General features: G+C 42.5%; 5 non-coding genes across 5 annotated transcripts; all 5 read right to left on the reverse strand.

Moving 5' to 3' along the window:
* Positions 1-133: 133 nt before the first annotated feature.
* trnap-ugg lies at positions 134-205 on the reverse strand. The gene has a single exon. It is a non-coding gene; the product is annotated as a tRNA-Pro (tRNA).
* Positions 206-4,971: 4,766 nt separating this feature from the next.
* Positions 4,972-5,043, reverse strand: trnap-ugg. Its single transcript has one exon. It is a non-coding gene; the product is annotated as a tRNA-Pro (tRNA).
* A 5,674-nt stretch (positions 5,044-10,717) lies between these two features.
* On the reverse strand, positions 10,718-10,789 carry trnap-ugg. The gene has a single exon. It is a non-coding gene; the product is annotated as a tRNA-Pro (tRNA).
* A 2,572-nt stretch (positions 10,790-13,361) lies between these two features.
* trnap-agg lies at positions 13,362-13,433 on the reverse strand. The gene has a single exon. It is a non-coding gene; the product is annotated as a tRNA-Pro (tRNA).
* A 2,748-nt stretch (positions 13,434-16,181) lies between these two features.
* Positions 16,182-16,253, reverse strand: trnap-ugg. The gene has a single exon. It is a non-coding gene; the product is annotated as a tRNA-Pro (tRNA).
* Between the last annotated feature and the right edge of the window lie 6,860 nt (positions 16,254-23,113).

The following is a 23,113-nucleotide window of genomic DNA, read 5'->3' on the forward strand; positions in this document are numbered from 1 at the left end:
GCTAGTTGTTATAGAAACCTATACATGACTGAATGTCACTGTTTCTGCTGAATATGCACAGTCATCTCCACTTCCCCAAGCAGACAATCATTATCTTGGACAGTACAACGAGCCGGTTGTGTTCAGAAAAGAAGGGCTCGTCCGGGATTTGAACCCGGGACCTCTCGCACCCAAAGCGAGAATCATACCCCTAGACCAACGAGCCTTATTTAAAGAAAGGTAAACACAGACTATAAGTTCTGCTCCCCATCTGCCCTGTCACTGATGTCAAGCGTGTGTGAAATCTGAGGCGTGTCCTTAGTGAAACTTTGTTACTTTACTCACCTCTACCGGTGATGATGTATACTGCATCATCACTATAGTAAAGTTCTGACCTGAAGAACATTTTACATTTGTCAGTAATACGAGGCCATATATCATATTATGTATTGTATATATTTCCTCCGATGTATAACCCGATATATTGTCCAAGGCATATTTAACACAAAAGAGCTGAAATATCCAGTAGAACTATAACCATATCATAACATATTCCAGAACACTTTACTTGACCCCTTTGTCATAGGTCATAAGGGCTGTCCCGACCATTTTATGTGCTGCTTATTGTAGTCTTCAGCGAATGAGTAACAAATAATTGCCCAAATTTGTTTGGATTTTTAAAATGTATTTTATTTAACCTTTATTTAACTAGGCAAGTCCGTTAAGAATACATTTTTATTTACAGTGATGGCTTACCAAAAGGCAAAAGGCCTCCTGCGGGGACGGGGACTGGGATTTAAAAAATAAATACAATATAAACATAGGATGACACACACATCACAACAAGAGTGACACAACACCACATGTAAAGCACTATCATAACAACAAAAGGCACAGGAACCCTACATTTAAGTGAGATGTGTGTAGATTATGAAAATGAACTCGCTGAGAAGATTTAAGGATGGAGCAAAATGTAAGCGTTCCTTTCCTTTATTTTCTTAGTCTCCTGTTATTAACTTGTTGAGCAACATTGTGCTGATGATGGAGAGTTTCCCCCTGCTACCGAGGGGGCTTCATTCTGGAACAGACAATTACAGGGCTCCAAAAGAAACACCTTTCTATTGGGGGACACAGGGACATGGTAAGTTCTTCAAAATATCTCTCTCTCTCTCTCTCTCTCTCTCTCTCTCTCTCTCTCTCTCTCTCTCTCTCTCTCTCTCTCTCTCTCTCTCTCTCTCTCTCTCTCTCTCTCTCTCTCTCTCTCTCTCTCACACACATACACAGAGTAAGATCATTCAATTAAGCCCATGTTCTCTACATGTTTCCCTTCACACAGATGAGGAGCTGTACATTCAACAGGTTGTGGTCCTCAAAGAAGATGCTTTACATGTAGGAATAACTTGTTATTTTCCACCGTGAGCTGCTTTTGAAGTACAGTTTCTGTACATTACTTTGTTTATCAACACTTTTATAGTACATTTGTTTACATTCCTTATGGGCACCGGACATGGAGCTGAGTTGACCGTTGTGCCTGGTCTGGGCCGGTGCAGAAGATATCTCCTCCCATGGAGCGGGACCGAACGTTGTGTCTGGACTGAGTTTTTCCTAGCCACCGTGCTTCTACACCTGCATTGCTTGCTGTTTGGGGTTTTAGGCCGAGTTTCTGTACAGCACTTTGTGACATCTGCTGATGTAAGAAGGGCTTTATAAATAAATGTTATTGATTGAAAACCCTTTATTTAGCAGATGTCAATCCAGACATCCATCCTGAGGAGACATTTGGGCATCAGGGCAGCTTTTTATCTAATTAGGCTTGTCAGTTATACGACCAGTCATTCAGCTAGTTCTCATAATACAATCATAGACAACATTGGTATCCTGTGAGCCTGCTATTTGTTATAGAAACCTATATATGACTAAATGTCACTGTTTCTGCTGAATATGCACAGTCATCTCCACTTCCCCAAGAAGACTATCATTATCTTACCCACTGGCTCCATGTCATCTACAAGACCCTGCTTGGTAAAGTCCCCCCTTATCTCAGCTCGCTGGTCACCATAGCAGCACCCACCTGTAGCACGCGCTCCAGCAGGTATATCTCTCTAGTCACCCCCAAAACCAATTCTTTCTTTGGCCGCCTCTCCTTCCAGTTCTCTGTTGTCAATGACTGGAACGAACTACAAAAATCTCTGAAACTGGAAACACTTATCTCCCTCACCAGCTTTAAGCACCAACTGTCAGCTCAGAGATTACTGCACCTGTACATAGCCCACCTATAATTTAGCCCAAACAACTACCTCTTTCCCTACTGAATTTATTTAATTTTATTTATTTATTTATTTTGCTCCTTTGCACCCCATTATTTTTATTTCTATTTTTCACATTATTCCACTGCAAATCTACCATTCCAGTGTTTTACTTACTATATTGTATTTACTTTGCCACCATGGCCTTTTTTTGTCTTCACCTCATTTGCTCACATCGTATATAGACTTGTTTATACTGTATTATTGACTGTATGTTTGTTTTACTCCATGTGTAACTCTGTGTCGTTGTATGTGTCTAAAAATGAGTATTTCTTCAGAATTTAAGGGGCTGCATTGTATTGTATCCTATTTTATTTTTAGAAAATGTTTAAGGTCAAAGGTCATGTATGGTATATGCATGTATTAAGTCTATTGTATATGCATCTAAGCATCATAAATGTTCCTCTAGATTATTCTGGTGATTGACTGTGAGTAGAATCTCTGAACGAGACAACTACTATTTAGAGGCTCAACATTTAAGGCCATTTGAACGTAAAATGTACTACAAGTAGTAGTTACAAGTAGACATTAGTTACTGTGCCTGCAGTGCACTGCCGACATGAATGACTCATGTATAGCAGGTATGGGTCTTGCACAGTCTATGTCAATACCTCCATGCAATTCACAGACTTTATATGAATCTCTGTTACAGGAGGTTGGTGGAACCTTAATTGGGGAGGACCGGCCCGTGGTAATGACTGGAGGGGAATCAGTGGAATGGTATCAAATACATCAAGCAGGTGGTTTGATGCCATTCCATTTGCTCCGTTCCAGCCATTATTATTATTTTTATTTTTTTATTTTTTTATTTCACCTTTATTTAACCATGTAGGCTAGTTGAGAACAAGTTCTCATTTGCAACTGCGACCTGGCCAAGATAAAAGCATAGCAGTGTGAACAGACAACACAGAGTTACACATGGAATAAACAATTAACAAGTCAACCGTCCTCCCCTCAGCAGCCTCCACTGATCTGTTTTTCAGACAATCCACTGTTTCTTCATCCTTTACTGCCTGCTGGAGATGGCTCTGAAGGTGGTAGCATTTGTCAGGACAGGATATATGTCCTATGGGAGTAACGTGTTTGATGGATCTCTCACAGGTCTTTCACTGGTAGGTGCAGTTCAGTATTATATACTGTATATCAGGATAATGCAGGATCCATTTTGAAGCATGGGCAATTTAGAGAAGATTCTAGTTGATGTATCTATAGTACCATCTGTCACACAATTCAGTCACTCGTTGACATTACGACACTGTACATTATATTCCATACTGACTGGATATTGTTTTATATCTCTGTTTTACCAAAGGGCCTACATATATGCATATTTGCTACTTACAGTCTACAATTTTCATTTTGGTAAGATTTTTCTCCCCACTTTGTGATGTTTCAATATACTAACTCACTTAGGACAACCCTAAATACATCTATCACATATTTTCTCAAAAGGTGGGCTTATCTGGGATTTAAACCCAGGACTACTCACACCCTAAGAGAGAAGCATACCCTTAAACCAACAAGCCTGCTTAGAGAAACCCACCCGATCGTTACACTTCTCCCATCCCCTTCTCCTCATCAGCCTGTGAGTTAACTTCCAGAATCTGTGATGTGGCAGGTTTTGGCTATTAGACTGCCCTCTAGTGGTAACTGACACTTTTGGGTGAGTTTTACGTACACCGAGTGCACAAAACATTAGGAACACCTGCTCTTTCCATGACATAGACTGACCAGGTGAATCCAGCTGAAGTCTATCATCCCATATTGACGTCACCTGTTAAATTCAGTTCAATCAGTGTAGATGAAGGGGAGGAGACAGGTTAAAGAAGGATTTTTAAGTCTTGAGGCGTATTCTGTATGTGTGCCATTCAGAGGGTGAACGGACGAGACAAAATATTGAAGTGCCTTTGAATGGGGTATGACAGTAGGTGCCAGGCGCACCGGTCTGAGTGTGTCAAGAACTGCAATGCTGCTGTTTTGTTCACTCTCAACAGTTTCCCGTGTGTGTCAAGAATGGTCCGCCAGCCAAAGGACATCCAACCAACTTGACACAACTGTGACCAACCATGGTAACATGATGGATGGGTACAGCACTCAACTCGACATCAGAAGGTTCCTAGAGAGACCAGCTCTCAGAGAAAACACACAACTGCATTGGAGTCAACATGGGACAGCATCCCTGTGGAACAATTTCGACACCTTTTAGAGTTCATGCCCCTGACGAATTGAGGCTTTCCTGATGGCAAAAGGGATTGCAACTCAATATTAGGAAGGTGTTCCTATTGTTTAGTACACTCAGTGTACATTACATTGTCAGATTTGCAAATGTCTGTGGTTGACATCTTTCTTAAGTGCTGTAAGTTATCATTTACGTTATGAGGACTGAGGCCTATCCAGGACTTTAGTGTTACAGCTACAAATAAAACCATATGGACGTTTCTCCGTGGCTGACAGATAAGAGTATTTATCTAATTAGGCTTGTCAGTTATACGACCAGTCGTTCAGCAAGTTCTCATAATACAAGCATAGACGACATTGGTATCCTGTGAGCCTGCTAGTTGTTATAGAAACCTATACATGACTGAATGTCACTGTTTCTGCTGAATATGCACAGTCATCTCCACTTCCCCAAGCAGACAATCATTATCTTGGACAGTACAACAAGCCTGTTGTGTTCAGAAAAGAAGGGCTCGTCTGGGATTTGAACCCGGGACCTCTCACACCCAAAGCGAGAATCATACCCCTAGACCAACGAGCCTTATTTAAAGAAAGGTAAACACAGACTATAAGTTCTGCTCCCCATCTGCCCTGTCACTGATGTCAAGCGTGTGTGAAATCTGAGGCGTGTCCTTAGTGAAACTTTGTTACTTTACTCACCTCTACCGGTGATGATGTATACTGCATCATCACTATAGTAAAGTTCTGACCTGAAGAACATTTTACATTTGTCAGTAATACGAGGCCATATATCATATTATGTATTGTATATATTTCCTCCGATGTATAACCCGATATATTGTCCAAGGCATATTTAACACAAAAGAGCTGAAATATCCAGTAGAACTATAACCATATCATAACATATTCCAGAACACTTTACTTGACCCCTTTGTCATAGGTCATAAGGGCTGTCCCGACCATTTTATGTGCTGCTTATTGTAGTCTTCAGCGAATGAGTAACAAATAATTGCCCAAATTTGTTTGGATTTTTTAAAATGTATTTTATTTAACCTTTATTTAACTAGGCAAGTCCGTTAAGAATACATTTTTATTTACAGTGATGGCTTACCAAAAGGCAAAAGGCCTCCTGCGGGGACGGGGACTGGGATTTAAAAAATAAATACAATATAAACATAGGATGACACACACATCACAACAAGAGTGACACAACACCACATGTAAAGCACTATCATAACAACAAAAGGCACAGGAACCCTACATTTAAGTGAGATGTGTGTAGATTATGAAAATGAACTCGCTGAGAAGATTTAAGGATGGAGCAAAATGTAAGCGTTCCTTTCCTTTATTTTCTTAGTCTCCTGTTATTAACTTGTTGAGCAACATTGTGCTGATGATGGAGAGTTTCCCCCTGCTACCGAGGGGCTTCATTCTGGAACAGACAATTACAGGGCTCCAAAAGAAACACCTTTCTATTGGGGGACACAGGGACATGGTAAGTTCTTCAAAATATCTCTCTCTCTCTCTCTCTCTCTCTCTCTCTCTCTCTCTCTCTCTCTCTCTCTCTCTCTCTCTCTCTCTCTCTCTCTCTCTCTCTCTCTCTCTCTCTCTCTCTCTCTCTCTCTCTCTCTCTCTCTCTCTCTCTCTCTCTCTCACACACACATACACAGAGTAAGATCATTCAATTAAGCCCATGTTCTCTACATGTTTCCCTTCACACAGATGAGGAGCTGTACATTCAACAGGTTGTGGTCCTCAAAGAAGATGCTTTACATGTAGGAATAACTTGTTATTTTCCACCGTGAGCTGCTTTTGAAGTACAGTTTCTGTACATTACTTTGTTTATCAACACTTTTATAGTACATTTGTTTACATTCCTTATGGGCACCGGACATGGAGCTGAGTTGACCGTTGTGCCTGGTCTGGGCCGGCGCAGAAGATATCTCCTCCCATGGAGCGGGACCGAACGTTGTGTCTGGACTGAGTTTTTCCTAGCCACCGTGCTTCTACACCTGCATTGCTTGCTGTTTGGGGTTTTAGGCCGAGTTTCTGTACAGCACTTTGTGACATCTGCTGATGTAAGAAGGGCTTTATAAATAAATGTTATTGATTGAAAACCCTTTATTTAGCAGATGTCAATCCAGACATCCATCCTGAGGAGACATTTGGGCATCAGGGCAGCTTTTTATCTAATTAGGCTTGTCAGTTATACGACCAGTCATTCAGCTAGTTCTCATAATACAATCATAGACAACATTGGTATCCTGTGAGCCTGCTATTTGTTATAGAAACCTATATATGACTAAATGTCACTGTTTCTGCTGAATATGCACAGTCATCTCCACTTCCCCAAGAAGACTATCATTATCTTACCCACTGGCTCCATGTCATCTACAAGACCCTGCTTGGTAAAGTCCCCCCTTATCTCAGCTCGCTGGTCACAAGACGGAGCTGCTCTTCCTCCCGGGGAAGGACTGCCCGTTCCATGATCTCGCCATCACGGTTGACAACTCCATTGTGTCCTCCTCCCAGAGCGCTAAGAACCTTGGCGTGATCCTGGACAACAAACTGTCGTTCTCAACTAACATCAAGGCGGTGGCCCGTTCCTGTAGGTTCATGCTCTACAACATCCGCAGAGTACGACCCTGCCTCACACAGGAAGCGGCGCAGGTCCTAATCCAGGCACTTGTCATCTCCCGTCTGGATTACTGCAACTCGCTGTTGGCTGGGCTCCCTGCCTGTGCCATTAAACCCCTACAACTCATCCAGAACGCCGCAGCCCGTCTAGTGTTCAACCTTCCCAAGTTCTCTCACGTCACCCCGCTCCTCTGCTCTCTCCACTGGCTTCCAGTTGAAGCTCGCATCCGCTACAAGACCATGGTGCTTGCCTACGGAGCTGTGAGGGGATCGGCACCTCAGTACCTCCAGGCTCTGATCAGGCCCTACACCCAAATAAGGGCACTGCGTTCATCCACCTCTGGCCTGCTCGCCTCCCTACCACTGAGGAAGTACAGTTCCCGCTCAGCTCAGTCAAAACTGTTCGCTGCTCTGGCTCCCCAATGGTGGAACAAACTCCCTCACGACGCCAGGACAGCGGAGTCAATCACCACCTTCCGGAGACACCTGAAACCCCACCTCTTTAAGGAATACCTAGGATAGGATAAAGTAATCCTTCTCACCCCCCTTAAAATATTTAGATGCACTATTGTAAAGTGGTTGTTCCACTGGATGTCATAAGGTGAATGCACCAATTTGTAAGTCGCTCTGGATAAGAGCGTCTGCTAAATGACTTAAATGTAAATGTAATGTCACCATAGCAGCACCCACCTGTAGCACGCGCTCCAGCAGGTATATCTCTCTAGTCACCCCCAAAACCAATTCTTTCTTTGGCCGCCTCTCCTTCCAGTTCTCTGTTGTCAATGACTGGAACGAACTACAAAAATCTCTGAAACTGGAAACACTTATCTCCCTCACCAGCTTTAAGCACCAACTGTCAGCTCAGAGATTACTGCACCTGTACATAGCCCACCTATAATTTAGCCCAAACAACTACCTCTTTCCCTACTGAATTTATTTAATTTAATTTTATTTATTTATTTATTTTGCTCCTTTGCACCCCATTATTTTTATTTCTATTTTTCACATTATTCCACTGCAAATCTACCATTCCAGTGTTTTACTTACTATATTGTATTTACTTTGCCACCATGGCCTTTTTTTGTCTTCACCTCATTTGCTCACATCGTATATAGACTTGTTTATACTGTATTATTGACTGTATGTTTGTTTTACTCCATGTGTAACTCTGTGTCGTTGTATGTGTCTAAAAATGAGTATTTCTTCAGAATTTAAGGGGCTGCATTGTATTGTATCCTATTTTATTTTTAGAAAACGTTTAAGGTCAAAGGTCATGTATGGTATATGCATGTATTAAGTCTATTGTATATGCATCTAAGCATCATAAATGTTCCTCTAGATTATCCTGGTGATTGACTGTGAGTAGAATCTCTGAACGAGACAACTACTATTTAGAGGCTCAACATTTAAGGCCATTTGAACGTAAAATGTACTACAAGTAGTAGTTACAAGTAGACATTAGTTACTGTGCCTGCAGTGCACTGCCGACATGAATGACTCATGTATAGCAGGTATGGGTCTTGCACAGTCTATGTCAATACCTCCATGCAATTCACAGACTTTATATGAATCTCTGTTACAGGAGGTTGGTGGAACCTTAATTGGGGAGGACCGGCCCGTGGTAATGACTGGAGGGGAATCAGTGGAATGGTATCAAATACATCAAGCAGGTGGTTTGATGCCATTCCATTTGCTCCGTTCCAGCCATTATTATTATTTTTATTTTTTTATTTTTTTATTTCACCTTTATTTATCCAGGTAGGCTAGTTGAGAACAAGTTCTCATTTGCAACTGCGACCTGGCCAAGATAAAAGCATAGCAGTGTGAACAGACAACACAGAGTTACACATGGAATAAACAATTAACAAGTCAACCGTCCTCCCCTCAGCAGCCTCCACTGATCTGTTTTTCAGACAATCCACTGTTTCTTCATCCTTTACTGCCTGCTGGAGATGGCTCTGAAGGTGGTAGCATTTGTCAGGACAGGATATATGTCCTATGGGAGTAACGTGTTTGATGGATCTCTCACAGGTCTTTCACTGGTAGGTGCAGTTCAGTATTATATACTGTATATCAGGATAATGCAGGATCCATTTTGAAGCATGGGCAATTTAGAGAAGATTCTAGTTGATGTATCTATAGTACCATCTGTCACACAATTCAGTCACTCGTTGACATTACGACACTGTACATTATATTCCATACTGACTGGATATTGTTTTATATCTCTGTTTCACCAAAGGGCCTACATATATGCATATTTGCTACTTACAGTCTACAATTTTCATTTTGGTAAGATTTTTCTCCCCACTTTGTGATGTTTCAATATACTAACTCACTTAGGACAACCCTAAATACATCTATCACATATTTTCTCAAAAGGTGGGCTTATCTGGGATTTAAACCCAGGACTACTCACACCCTAAGAGAGAAGCATACCCTTAAACCAACAAGCCTGCTTAGAGAAACCCACCCGATCGTTACACTTCTCCCATCCCCTTCTCCTCATCAGCCTGTGAGTTAACTTCCAGAATCTGTGATGTGGCAGGTTTTGGCTATTAGACTGCCCTCTAGTGGTAACTGACACTTTTGGGTGAGTTTTACGTACACCGAGTGCACAAAACATTAGGAACACCTGCTCTTTCCATGACATAGACTGACCAGGTGAATCCAGCTGAAGTCTATCATCCCATATTGATGTCACCTGTTAAATTCAGTTCAATCAGTGTAGATGAAGGGGAGGAGACAGGTTAAAGAAGGATTTTTTAAGTCTTGAGACATATTCTGTATGTGTGCCATTCAGAGGGTGAACGGACGAGACAAAATATTGAAGTGCCTTTGAATGGGGTATGACAGTAGGTGCCAGGCGCACCGGTCTGAGTGTGTCAAGAACTGCAATGCTGCTGTTTTGTTCACTCTCAACAGTTTCCCGTGTGTGTCAAGAATGGTCCGCCAGCCAAAGGACATCCAACCAACTTGACACAACTGTGACCAACCATGGTAACATGATGGATGGGTACAGCACTCAACTCGACATCAGAAGGTTCCTAGAGAGACCAGCTCTCAGAGAAAACACACAACTGCATTGGAGTAAACATGGGACAGCATCCCTGTGGAACAATTTCGACACACTTTAGAGTTCATGCCCCTGACGAATTGAGGCTTTCCTGATGGCAAAAGGGATTGCAACTCAATATTAGGAAGGTGTTCCTATTGTTTAGTACACTCAGTGTACATTACATTGTCAGATTTGCAAATGTCTGTGGTTGACATCTTTCTTAAGTGCTGTAAGTTATCATTTACGTTATGAGGACTGAGGCCTATCCAGGACTTTAGTGTTACAGCTACAAATAAAACCATATGGACGTTTCTCCGTGGCTGACAGATAAGAGTATTTATCTAATTAGGCTTGTCAGTTATACGACCAGTCGTTCAGCAAGTTCTCATAATACAAGCATAGACGACATTGGTATCCTGTGAGCCTGCTAGTTGTTATAGAAACCTATACATGACTGAATGTCACTGTTTCTGCTGAATATGCACAGTCATCTCCACTTCCCCAAGCAGACAATCATTATCTTGGACAGTACAACAAGCCTGTTGTGTTCAGAAAAGAAGGGCTCGTCCGGGATTTGAACCCAGGACCTCTCGCACCCAAAGCGAGAATCATACCCCTAGACCAACGAGCCTTTTTGAATGAAAGGTAAACACAGACTATAAGTTCTGCTCCCCATCTGCCCTGTCACTGATGTCAAGCGTGTGTGAAATCTGAGGCGTGTCCTTAGTGAAACTTTGTTACTTTACTCACCTCTACTGGTGATGATGTATACTGCATCATCACGATACTAAAGTTCTGACCTGTAGAAACATTACATTTGTCTGTTATACGAGGAAATATATTGTATTATATATTGTATATATGTCCTCTGATGTATAACCCAATGATATCTTGTCCAAGGCATATTCAACACAAAAGAGCTGAAATATCCAGTAGAACTATAACCATACCTAACATATTCCAGAACACTTTACTTGACACTGTCAAAACCAGTACCTAACAGACGTCATACCAGAGCTGTTAAACTGTAGTCTTCAGCGATTTTAAAAATAATTGCCATCTTTGTTTGGATTTTTTAAAATGTATTTTATTTAACTTGGGGTCTGGCAAGTCCGTTCAAAGGCATTTTCATAGCACCTGCTGGCTACCAAAAGAAAATATGATATCTCAGAAATCACAGCTTTTAATCGAGCATCAACAATAAACTACCTCTTTCCTATAAACTACCTATTTCCTGCCTACATGTATTATCTACAAGAGTGACACAACACCCCAGAATCATGACAATGATTGTAAACAAAACACTGTGGTTCTTATAACAACAAAAGGTTACTGGAAACAACTTTGATGACTTTGCAGAGAGTATGTAGATTATGAAAATAGTTCTGTTGTTATGTCTTTGTTTTAGTATGAGCAAAATGTGAGTTGAGTGGGTTGTTTTCTTAGTTCCTTTTTCAAATGTTTTGGGCATTTCTGTGTTGATGATGGAGGTTCTCAATCAGAGGCAGCTGTCATTCATTGTCCAGACTGATTGAGGGCTCAAAGGTATCCTGGTTTCACTTTTGAGTTGTGGGTGATTGTTTCCTTTGTAATGTTTGTTTCCCATTTCAGGACTGTTTTGGTTTTGGTTTGCATCATTCACATTTTGTATTCACAGAGTGATCATTTAATAAACCCATAAAATTCTCACTTTTCACTTCACACATTGGTCAGAGCTGTACATCCTCATCAGAAGAAGAGTTGTGGTATCACTCAAAGAAGTCATGCCTTCCATCTTCCCCTGGCGTTCGAGGAATAAGCATTGTTATTTTCCATCATTACTCATTTTTCCCCCGTACAGTTTCAGTGACTTATTTGTTTATCAACACTTTATAGTACCTTTGTTTACATTCCCTATAAATGTCTGGTTCTCCGCTCTGTACCCTGCTTTGATTGTCATATGTATTTGTTTACCCGCTGTGCCAACGTTGTGCCTCTCTTGTTACCTGTTTGTTCCTGTTTAAATGTTGACTCCCCGTACCTGCTTCTCATCTCAGGCGTTGGTCCTTACAAAGTTATGACAAAATCTAAATGAATTAACATAAGGTGTACAAAACATTAGGAACACATTCCTAATATTGAGTTGCACCCCCTTTTGTCCTCAGAACAGTTCAAGATGTTCAAGCGTTCATAGATGGCCAGCTTGGTCAAATAATCATCACTAGTCAGGGTTCCATAGCTGCCGGGACATTTGGGCGTCAGGGCAGCTTTTGAGCTGCTGCACTGTCAGAGCCAGGAACCTTCCTTCTCTGAGGATGTTACCGTGTAAGACAGGACCCCTTTGTGGTTTTTATTTTATGAATATACAACAGGTTATTACAGAGATGCCATCATGAAGGTGAGATGGTTCCCTCCTTACCTGACACAACATACTGTAATACATAGCGTTAAACAACGTTATGTTTTATGAAGTTATATATGTACAAGGCCACACTTCTGAATTGTGAACACTTTTGGTACGTCAAAAGATTCTAAAAGTGTAATTTCCTCAGAAAGCGTCTCAGTCATCCAGTGGCTTCATCCCCAGGGAGGCCTTCCAGAGACTGTTTGATGAGCTGGACAAGGATCAAACAGGTATTTATATTTTATCTCTACGACAATGTTAATTTCTTCAAAACTATGCAGTTGGCAGACTGTCAGTCTAACTCCAAGCAGATTTTCATAATTTGCCTTTGTGCTTGCATTTGCAACGGAAGCAACAATTTGGACAGAAGCAAATCTGAAAAGTTATTGTGAAAGTCATTGTTTCCCTCTGTAGCATCCTCCATTGCCTGAGTACTCATCTAAGTTCCTGCGCAAGGTTCAGTTTATCTTCATTCAGCATTATGTTACTGTGGTGGGGAATGTGCCCCAATGTTATCTGCATCTGTGTGAATTCACTATGTCACAAGTTCACAATGTCACAATATTTATTGAATTAACATAGATGTTTGTGTTTCTGCTTGATCCTAACAGCTCTTATTTACGACACTAACCTGGAATCCTAACTGACAAGCTTTGTTTCACCATTACAATATTGAAACCGAGCTAATGAGTTAAGATTCCAGGCTACTTATTCAAAGTAATATTGTTGATAGAGATGCTTTAGTGAATGTACACTTCTATGCTTTGTACACTCTATGTTGGCCTGTTCAACCTGTAAATTGCTTGACAACTTAAAAGGAGGGCTCGTCCGGGATTTGAACCCGGGACCTCTCGCACCCTAAGCGAGAATCATACCCCTAGACCAACGAGCCTGTCACATGTTTAACAACCAAGAGTTTAAATTCCACTGCATGCCACGTGCATAAGGAATTCCTCTCAAGTTGATGCTGTTGCATGCTCAGTAAAACTGCTCAGAGACGGCCACTTAGTGGCTGTTCTAGACTCTGCACAAACACAGACATGTTGATCAAATGGAAACAGAGGACTCAGCATGGATTTAAAGCATTTTAGAATGGACATTGCATTTGAGGGCATCCACTATTTTTAAAGTAGTCAACTGGGTGGGTTTTCCTATGAGTTGGGAGCAATCAGCCAATGAAGAAGAATACAATTGACTACTTTAAAATGGAGATAATATAAGTCCTCTATCTATCTCTGTTGTTGATCATCGTTAGATTCGATTGGAAAGGCAGTCGATATAGGCCCTGGCCCATTTTGTTCACCTTCTCTGCATTTAATGTCTCTGGTCTAAAAATGAGTGTGCATGAGGGTGCATTGTATCCCATTTCAGTTTTTAGAAAATGTGTCAGGTCAAAGGTCATGTACGGTATATGCATGTATTATGTCTACTGTATATGCATGTATTATGTCTACTGTATATGCATGTATTATGTCTACTGTATATGCATGTATTATGTCTCTGTATATGCATGTATTATGTCTACTGTATATGCATGTATTATGTCTACTGTATATGCATGTATTAAGACTATTGTATATGCATCTAAGCATCATAAATGTTCCTCTAGATTATCCTGGTGATTGACTGTGAGTAGAATCTCTGAACGAGACAACTACTATTTAGAGGCTCAACATTTAAGGCCATTTGAACGCAAAATGTACTACAAGTAGTAGTTACAAGTAGACATTAGTTACTGTGCCTGCAGTGCACTGCCGACATGAATGATTCATGTATAGCAGGTATGGGTCTTGCACAGTTTATGTCAATAGCTCCATGCAATTCACAGACTTTATATATATCTCTGTCACAGGAGGTTGGTGGCACCTTAATTGGGGAGGACCGGCCCGTGGTAATGACTGGAGGGGAATCAGTGGAATGGTATCAAATACATCAAGCAGGTGGTTTGATGCCATTCCATTTGCTCCGTTCCAGCCATTATTATGAACCGTCCTCCCCTCACCAGCCTCCACTGATCTGTTTTTCAGACAATCCACTGTTTCTTCATCCTTTACTACCTGCTGGAGATGGCGCTGAAGGTGGTAGCATTTGTCAGGACAGGATATATGTCCTATGGGAGTAATGTGTTTGATGGATCTCTCACAGGTCTTTCACTGGTAGGTGCAGTTCAGTATTATATACTGTATGTCAGGATAATGCAGGATCCATTCTGAAGCATGGGCAATTTAGAGAAGATTCTAGTTGATGTATCTATTGTACCATCTGTCACACAATTCAGTCACTCGTTGACATTACGACACTGTACATTATATTCTATACTGATTGGATATTGTTTTATATCTCTGTTTTACCAAAGGGCCTACAGATATGCATATTTGCTACTTACAGTCTACCATTTTCCTATTGGTTAGATTTTTCTCCCCACTTTGTTTGTGATCTTTCAATATACTAACTCACTTTGGACAACCCTAAATACATCTATCACATATTTTCTCAAAAGGTGGGCTCATCTGGGATTTAAACCCAGGACTACTCACACCCTAAGAGAGAAGCATACCCTTAAACCAACAAGCCTGCTTAGAGAAACCCACCCGATCGTTACACTTCTCCCATCCCCTTCTCCTCATCAGCCTGTGAGTTAACTTCCAGAATCTGTGATGTGGCAGGTTTTGGCTATTCGACTGCCCTCTAGAGGTAACTTAGGAACACCTGCTCCTTCCATGACATAGACTTACCAAGTCTGTCATAGACTGTATGTAGTCTGTGATGTGGACTGTGTCTAGTCTGTAAGTCATTTGACTTCTTAAAAGGAGGTCTCGTCTGGGATTTGTATCACATCCGGCCGTGATTGGGAGTCGCATTGGGCGGTGCACAATTGGCCCAGCGTCGTCCCAGTTTGGCCAGGGTAGGCCGTCATTGACGTAGACTGATCAGGTGAATCCAGCTGAAGTCTATCATCCCGTATTGATGTCACCGGTTAAATCCACTTCATTTAGTGTAGATGAAGGGGAGGAGACAGGTTAAAGGAGGAGTTTTAAGCCTTGAGACGTATTCTGTATGTGTGCCATTCAGATGGTGAATGGACAAGACAAAATATTGAAGTGCCTTTGAATGGGGCATGACAGTAGGTGCCAGGCGCACCGGTCTGAGTGTGTCAAGAACTGCAATGCTGCTGTTTTGTTCACTCTCAACAGTTTCCCGTGTGTGTCAAGAATGGTCCGCCACCCAAAGGACATCCAACCAACTTGACACAACTGTGACCAACCATGTTAACATGATGGATGGGTACAGCACTCAACTCGACATCAGAAGGTTCCTAGAGAGACCAGCTCTCAGAGAAAACACACAACTGCATTGGAGTCAACATGGGACAGCATCCCTGTGGAACACTTTCGACACCATGTATTTATCTAATTAGGCTTGCCAGTTATATGACCAGTTATATGACCAGTTGTTTGACTAGTTCTCATAATACAAACATAGACGACATTGGTATCCTGTGAGCCTGCTATTTGTTATAGAAACCTACACATGACTGAATGTCACTGTTTCTGCTGAATATGCACAGTCATCTCCACTTCCCCAAGTAGACAATCATTATCTTGGACAGTACAACGAGCCTGTAGTGTTCAGAAAAGAAGGGCTCGTCCGGGATTTGAACCCGGGACCTCTCGCACCCAAAGCGAGAATCATACCCCTAGACCAACGAGCCTTGTTGAAAGAAAGGTAAACACAGACTATAAGTTCTGCTCCCCATCTGCCCTGTCACTGATGTCAAGCGTGTGTGAAATCTGAGGCGTGTCCTTAGTGAAACTTTGTTACTTTACTCACCTCTACTGGTGATGATGTATACTGTATACTGCATCATGTCTCAGCCTCCAGTATTTATGCTGCAGTAGTTTATGTGTCGGGGGGCTAGGGTCAGTTTGTTTATCTGGAGTACTTCTCCTGTCCTATTCGGTGTCCTGTGTAAATCTAAGTGTGCGTTCTCTAATTCTCTCCTTCTCTCTTTCTTTCTCTCTCTCGGAGGACCTGAGCCCTAGAACCATGCCCCAGGACTACCTGACATGATGACTCCTTGCTGTCCCCAGTCCACCTGGCCATGCTGCTGCTCCAGTTTCAACTGGCCTGGGCCCTAGGACCATGTCCCAGGACTACCTGACATGAGGACTCCTTGCTGTCCCCAGTCCACCTGGCCATGCTCCTGCTCCAGTTTCAACTGTTCTGCCTTACTATTATTCAACCATGCTGGTCATTTATGAACATTTGAACATCTTGGCCACGTTCTGTTATAATCTCCACCCGGCACAGCCAGAAGAGGACTGGCCACCCCACATATGCTCTCTCTAATTCTCTCTTCTTTCTCTCTCTCGGAGGACCTGAACCCTAGGACCGTGCCCCAGGACTACCTGACATGATGGCTCCTTGCTGTCCCCAGTCCACCTGACTGTGCTGCTGCTCCAGTTTCAACTGTTCTGCCTTATTATTATTTGACCATGCTGGTCATTTATGAACATTTGAACATCTTGGTCATGTTCTGTTATAATCTCTACCCGGCACAGCCAGAAGAGGACTGGCCACCCCACATAGCCCGGTTCCTCTCTAGGTTTCTTCCTAGGTTTTGGCCTTTCTAGGGAGTTTTTCCTAGCCACCGTGCTTTTACACCTGCATTGTTTGCTGTTTGGGGTTTTAGGCTGGGTTTCTGTACAGCACTTTGAGATATCAGCTGATGTACGAAGGGCTATATAAATAAATTTGATTTGATTTGATTTGATTTGATATAGGAAAGTTCTGACCTGTAGAAAACATTACATTTGTCAGTTATACAAGGCCATAGATCGTATTATGTATGGTATATATTTCCTCTGATATATAACTCAATAATATATTGTCCAAGGCATATTTAACACAAATGAGCTGAAATATCCAGTCGAACTATAACCATACCTTAACATATTCCGGAACACTTTACTTGACCCCTTTGTCATAGGTCATAAGGGCTACATAACATTGTCAAAACCAGTACATAACTGACTGAACTGTATCACAGAATCCCAGACCATAGAGTCCTGACGTCACTCTAGGCGATGGTCCGTCTGGTGAACATGTTGAGTGTATTCCACTTCCTGAGGTTCATCCCCCAACATTAAGCTATCTTCTCTGAAAAACAACTCAGTCTTTGGAGTCCAGCTCTGCTTCATTGTAACAACTGCTGATTGCTGTTAAAATAGATGTATATAATTTGATTGATTGATGTCATCAGTTCCCCTTAATCATTTTACCATATTCCTCTAAAGCTCACGGCTCTGTTTGCCATCAGCATGGTCGACCTGGTGAAACACCTCGGAGCCTCTGCCGGTATATTAGCGGTGAGAATCTCTAGTGTCTGTCGTTTTCTTTGGGTTGTGTTCTTGTGTGTAGTAGAGACAGACAGAGCTGTTAGACTGGTACGGTTGAATGGTACGACTGTAAAGAACTGCCGTCTGTTTGCAGGTGGTGTAACGGGGTGCGTACTGGCGGCAGAGCAGTCAGGCGCAGGAGAGCGGAAACTGATTTACAGCCGCTGTCGTTTAATAAACATAACAACCACCGTAAACAGAACGATCAATGAATGGGTCAAACAAAACCCGGTATCCACCAGCATAATGTGCACAAGCACTACAAGAAACAATTCCGGACAAGGACATGGGGGGGGAACAGAGGAGTAAATACACAACATGGAATTGATGGAATTGAAACCAGTTGTGAGGGAAGACAAGACAAAACCAATGGAAAATTAAAGGATGGATCGGCGATGGCTAGAAGGCCGGTGACGTCGACCGCCGAACGCCGCCGGAACAAGTAGAGGGACCGACTTCGGCGGAAGTCGTGACAGGTGGTTTATTATGTATTTGCTGTGCTTGGGGTCTGGTCGTTCAAAGGCACTATCATAGCACCTGCTCGTAACCTGAGATATCTCAGAAATCACAGCTTTTAATCGATCATCAACAATAAACTACCTCTTTCCTATAAACAACCTATTTCCTACCTACATGTATTATCTATTTCTTACATCACTACCGTTGACCCCAGAATCATGACAATGATTGTAAACAAAACTCTACGATGTGGTTCTTATGAACATCTTGGTTACTGGTTAAACAACTTTGATGACTTTGCAATGAGTATGACTCAACTTAAGTTACCATAAAATCTAAATGAACAAACAAATGATGTACAAAACATTAGGAACACCTTCCTACTATTCAGTTGCACCACCTTTTGCCATCAGAACAGTTCGTCAAGGTATCGAAAACGTTCCACGGGGATACTGGCCCATGTTGACTCCAATGCTTCCCACAGTTGTGTCAAATTAAATCAAATGTATTTATAAAGTAATTTTTACATCAGCAGATGTCACAAGGTGCTTACACAGAAACCTAACATAAATCTTCAGGGAGCAAACAATGCAGATGTAGAAGCACGGTGGCCAGGAAAAAGTCCCTAGAAAGGCAGGAATCTAGATAGAAACCTAGAGAGGAACCAGGCTATGAGGGGTGGCCAGTCCTCTTCTGGCTGTGCCAGGTGGAGATTATAAACCTAGAGAGGAACCAGGCTATGAGGGGTGGCCAGTCCTCTTCTGGCTGTGCCAGGTGGAGATTATAAACCTAAAGAGGAACCAGGCTATGAGGGGTGGCCAGTCCTCTTCTGGCTGTGCCAGGTGGAGATTATAAACCTAAAGAGGAACCAGGCTATGAGGGGTGGCCAGTCCTCTTCTGGCTGTGCCAGGTGGAGATTATAAACCTAAAGAGGAACCAGGCTATGAGGGGTGGCCAGTCCTCTTCTGGCTGTGCTGGGTGGAGATGTCACGAACCGGCTCAAAGCACGTAACAAAGGGAGACAACGTGGAGATAAGGAGTAACAAAATATATATGTATTAACTAAAGCAACTAAGAAAAATATACAATGGTGTGTTTATATTCAGTAATCAGTAGTGTAAGTGAGTGTTTTGCATGAATGTGATAATGCAGGGTGTTGAAAGGTGCCAAAGCAAACAAACAAAAGGCCACCAAGAACCACAACACAATCTACAAAGGTGTCTGCATGGAGAGAGTCTCCTCCATGAATGTTGAAGAGGTCTATTTATCCTGGGAGACACCTGGCCCAGGTGTTTCCCATGAAGCTGACGACCCTCTCAACTCCGCCCACCGGCATCCTAATAAGGAAACAAGAACAAAGACATAATACGGCAGACAGAATGGGAGGGTCGTCACAGAGATAAGAGTACGTGTCCATTAAGGCCAAATCGTTCCTCAAGATGTTCAAACGTCCAAAGATGACCAGCATGGTCAAATAATCATCACTGTGGTTGTACAGGGTGTAACAGGTCAGCACTCAAAGGTCGAGACAGCAGGTGCTGTAGAGAGAGGGAGAGAGAAAGAGAGGGTGGAAAACAGCAGGTCTGGGACAAGGTAGCATGTCTGGTGAACAGGTCAGGGTTCCATAGCCGCAGGCAGAACAGTTGAAACTGGAGCAGCAGCACGACAAGGTAGCATGTCTGGTGAAAAGGTCAGGGTTCCATAGCCACAGGAAGTTGGCTGGATGTCCTTTGGGTGGTGGACCATTCTTAATACACAAGGAAAATTGTAAAAGCGTAAAAAACTCAGCAGCATTGCAGTTCTTGACACACTCAAACCGGTGCTCCTGGCACGTACTACCATACCCCGTTCAAACCGGTGCTCCTGGCACGTATTACCAGACCCCGTTCAAACCGGTGCTCCTGGCACGTACTACCAGACCCTGTTCAAACCGGTGCTCCTGGCACGTACTACCAGACCCCGTTCAAACCGGTGCTCCTGGCACGGACCACCAGACCCCGTTCAAACCGGTGCTCCTGGCACGTACTACCAGACCCTGTGCTCCTGGCACGTACCACCAGACCCCTTCAAACCGGTGCTCCTGGCACGTACTACCAGACCCCCAAACCGGTGCTCCTGGCAAACCGGGTGCTCCTGGCACGTAAACCGGTGCTCCACGGCTACCCAGACCCCGTTCAAACCGGTGCTCCTGGCACGTGCTCCTGGCACGTACTACCAGACCCCGTTCAAACCGGTGCTCCTGGCACGTACTACCAGACCCCGTTCAAACCGGTGCTCCTGGCACGTACTACCAGACCCCGTTCAAACCGGTGCTCCTGGCACGTACTACCAGACCCCGTTCAAACCGGTGCTCCTGGCACGTACTACCAGACCCCGTTCAAAGGCACTTCCGTCTTTTGTCTTGCCCATTCACACTCTGAATCCCAATGTTCCTAATGTTTTGTACACTCAGTCTACATGGTACTTTAGTACTTTTTGTCAAGCTTGCATTACTGGTATTGATGGGATTTATAGTAATGGCTTTCTGCTTTCAAGTTTCCTGTATTTTCAGTCTGCTCTGGTTCTATATATAACATCATGATGATGAACAACTGGAGTGTCTTTCTGGATGTATATGCCAGATACAATTTGCTATGACAATTACTTTGGTTATTCTAATCTATTCTATCATGTGAGCATTTGAAGAAATGGATGACTGACAGATAGGTGATGCTTGTATTTGGTTTATGTTCCCAAATCCAGGTGGTCCAAGCTCTACTTCATAGCCTGGTGGTTGACCTCCTCTGTCATGTGGGTCAACCTGTTTATAGCTCTGATCCTGGAGGTAGGGTCAGTAAACTGTTTGTTTATATGTTTATTTTACAGTGTGATAACACCTGTTTTTTATTTAACAGTCTTAAAATTGCCATATATATTTTTTTTTTTGTTTTTAATCAAACTTTCACATTTCTTATCATCTGAATCCAGAACTTCATCTACAAGTGGGACAGAAACCATGGATGCTCAAATCGTGATATGGTGAGGACAGACTTGGACATTACCATCCAGCTGATTTTCAGATAGGACCATAAACACCAGTGGTTTTAGAACAGGCTTTAGCTTTGACTTTTATTTTGGCTTTGTGTTTTTGGGTCTGCCCTGAACAGGCTTTTATTTTGGCTTTTATTTTGGCTTTGTGTTTTTGGGTCTGCCATGAACAGGATTTAGCTTTGGCTTTTATTTTGGCTTTGTGTTTTTGGGTCTGCCCTGAACAGGTTTTAGCTTTGGCTTTGTGTTTTTGGGACTCCCATGAACAGGCTTTTATTTTGGCTTTGTGTTTTTGGGTCTGCCCTGAACAGGTTTTAGCTTTGGCTTTGTGTTTTTGGGTCTGCCCTGAACAGGCTTTTATTTTGGCTTTGTGTTTTTGGGTCTGCCATGAACAGGCTTTTATTTTGGCTTTGTGTTTTTGGGTCTGCCATGAACAGGTTTTAGCTTTGGCTTTTATTTTGGCTTTGTGTTTTTGGGTCTGCCATGAACAGGATTTTATTTTGGCTTTGTGTTTTTGGGTCTGCCCTGAACAGGCTTTAGCTTTGGCTTTTATTTTGGCTTTGTGTTTTTGGGTCTGCCCTGAACAGGCTTTAGCTTTGGCTTTTATTTTGGCTTTGTCTTTTTGGGTCTGCCATGAACAGGTTTTAGCTTTGGCTTTTATTTTGGCTTTGTCTTTTTGGGTCTGCCATGAACAGGTTTTAGCTTTGGCTTTTATTTTGGCTTTGTGTTTTTGGGTCTGCCATGAACAGGTTTTAGCTTTGGCTTTTATTTTGGCTTTGTGTTTTTGGGTCTGCCATGAACAGGTTTTAGCTTTGGCTTTGTGTTTTTGGGTCTGCCATGAACAGGTTTTAGCTTTGGCTTTTATTTTGGCTTTGTGTTTTTGGGTCTGCCATGAACAGGTTTTAGCTTTGGTTTTTATTTTGGCTTTGTGTTTTTGGGTCTGCCCTGAACAGGTTTTAGCTTTGGCTTTGTGTTTTTGGGTCTGCCATGAACAGGCTTTTATTTTGGCTTTGTGTTTTTGAGTCTGCCCTGAACAGGTTTTAGCTTTGGCTTTGTGTTTTTGGGTCTGCCATGAACAGGTTTTAGCTTTGGCTTTGTGTTTTTGGGTCTGCCATGAACAGGTTTTAGCTTTGGCTTTGTGTTTTTGGGTCTGCCATGAACAGGTTGTAGCTTTGGCTTTGTGTTTTTGGGTCTGCCATGAACAGGTTTTAGCTTTGGCTTTGTGTTTTTGGGTCTGCCCTCAACAGGTTTTAGCTTTGGCTTTGTGTTTTTGGGTCTGCCATGAACAGGCTTTTATTTTGGCTTTGTGTTTTTGTGTCTACCCTGAACAGGTTTTAGCTTTGGCTTTGTGTTTCTGGGTCTGCCCTGAAGAGGTTTTAGCTTTGGCTTTGTGTTGTTGTGTCTACCCTGAACAGGTTTTAGCTTTGGCTTTGTGTTTTTGGGTCTGCCCTCAACAGGTTTTAGCTTTGGCTTTTATTTTGGCTTTGTGTTTTTGGGTCTGCCATGAACAGGTTTTAGCTTTGGCTTTGTGTATTTGGGTCTGCCCTGAACAGGTTTTAGCTTTGGCTTTTATTTTGGCTTTGTGTTTTTGGGTCTGCCATGAACAGGTTTTAGCTTTGGTTTTTATTTTGGCTTTGTGTTTTTGGGTCTGCCCTGAACAGGTTTTAGCTTTGGCTTTGTGTTTTTG

Source organism: Oncorhynchus gorbuscha, linkage group LG01 (assembly GCF_021184085.1).
Source record: "Oncorhynchus gorbuscha isolate QuinsamMale2020 ecotype Even-year linkage group LG01, OgorEven_v1.0, whole genome shotgun sequence".
NCBI classification, from domain to species: domain Eukaryota; kingdom Metazoa; phylum Chordata; class Actinopteri; order Salmoniformes; family Salmonidae; genus Oncorhynchus; species Oncorhynchus gorbuscha.